The sequence below is a fragment of the Mus caroli genome, chromosome 2 (assembly GCF_900094665.2).
Source record: "Mus caroli chromosome 2, CAROLI_EIJ_v1.1, whole genome shotgun sequence".
NCBI classification, from domain to species: Eukaryota; Metazoa; Chordata; class Mammalia; order Rodentia; family Muridae; genus Mus; species Mus caroli.
This window is the reverse complement of record NC_034571.1, coordinates 130,602,586-130,604,477: the sequence shown is the minus strand read 5'-3', so window position 1 is coordinate 130,604,477 and position 1,892 is coordinate 130,602,586.

The following is a 1,892-nucleotide window of genomic DNA, read 5'->3' as shown; positions in this document are numbered from 1 at the left end:
CATCCCATAATCAGCCTCCAAATCCTGACACCATTGCATACACTAGCAAGCGTTTGCTGAAAGGACACTGATATAGCTGTCTCTTGTGAGACTAGGCCGGGGCCTAGCAAACACAGAAGTGGATGCTCACAGTCAGCTATTGGATGGATCACAGGGCCCCCAATGGAGGAGCTAGCGAAATTATCCAAGGAGCTAAAGAGATTTGCAGCCCTGTAGGTGCAACAACATTTTGAACTAACCAGTACCCCAGAGCTCTTGACTCTAGCTGCATATGTATCAAAAGATGGCCTAGTAGGCCATCACTGGAAAGAGAGGCCCAATGGACATGCAAACTCTATATGCCCCAGTACAGGGGAATGCCAGGGCCAAAAAGTGGTAATGGGTGGGTAGGGAAGTGGGGGGGAGGGTATGGGGGACTTTTGGGATAGCATTGGAAATGTAATTGAGGAAAATACGTAATAAAAATATTTCATTAAAAAATATTCAAACATAAATAGTTATTCAATTGTGCTTTGTGGTCCAGACATGCTTATCTGTTTCATCTTTTATTAGGCAATTTTGCTGACTCTTGACTCAGAGAAATAAGTGAGAATGGGGCTAAATGTCAAAACAAACACATGAATCCAAATCTCAAGTCAGAAACAAGGATGAAGTGTTCTGGACAAGCAAACTCAATTATCCCCAGAGTGGTCAGGCTTTAGAGAAACTTGCTACCACCAAAGAGGTTTGGACAACATTTTGCTTCATAAACATTTGCATAACTACCTCTTCAACCAAGTTTTAGGATACTCCAGGGCAACAATCATTGTCTTTCCTACCTTTGTGTCCCTGAATATTCTGACACATGGCTGATCACAGACTACAGGCTTAATCAATGCTAGTTAATAAACAGTCCCTAACTGTGTAGGCAAGCTAGTTAATAATCGCCAGTATCCTTCCCAAGTCGATTGTCACACACTGCCAGCCACAGTCTCCCTTATGATGAGACTGAGACATTACAGTCTAAGGGACAGCAAGTGTGTCCACCCACTGTCAGCAAATGGTGGGTGTATAGAGGGAAGAAAAATCCCTAGAAACGGCCTGTGCCTTGGTGAGTAACTAATTATAACTGCGAAAATCCTAGCTAGTATGAATGTCAGAATGTGAACTTCTAGCTGGAGTGTGCTATTTTAAATAAGACAGCTATGCCCACCTTGGCATTAAGGACATTCAGCTTACAATATATAGCCCAAAGCTCAGCCTAGAATCGGGAGGAGGTACAAATCAATGAGTGATTGATGAGATGCTAGTGACGCAGATTCAGTGTGTGACACATCCAATCATCCAGGACAAGAGTGTTTGCCAAAATGTCACAGCACCTGCTGCTCTCTGATACGCCGGATGCAGGAGTGTTTCAAGGCAAGGGCTGAGCCCGACGGACAGGACTTCCCCTCCCCCTGCACCTGGCTAGTGCTCAGAAGAAGACAGCAGACACCTGCCATCCGTAAAGACAAAATGGAAACAAACACTCAGGGGCAGGCGGCATGAGGAGAAGCAGGATGGCATCTTCTCCATGCCAGGAGAGGGAGAACAGGTGCTCTTCCTCTGAGGGCGGCTACTCCTGGCGGGGCCCTGGATGCAGGCCACAATGCTGAGCCACACACATGACCTCCTCTTGGCAGCTGAGCATCAACAGAGCCACCACCGCGAAGCATTCTGTCCCCTGGCAGCACAAACTCGAGGCCCCTGCAGGACGCCGAGATAAAAAGACCTCTCAGCATTCATTTGCTTTCCAGGCAATGGTAGTGCGTGGTTCCCCATGCGAGTTGATTTTTAAGATCCTATGTCGGTCCCCCAACGCTTCACTGAATGATCGACTTGCCAGCTAATTTGATTGTTTTCCCTCTTGGCAT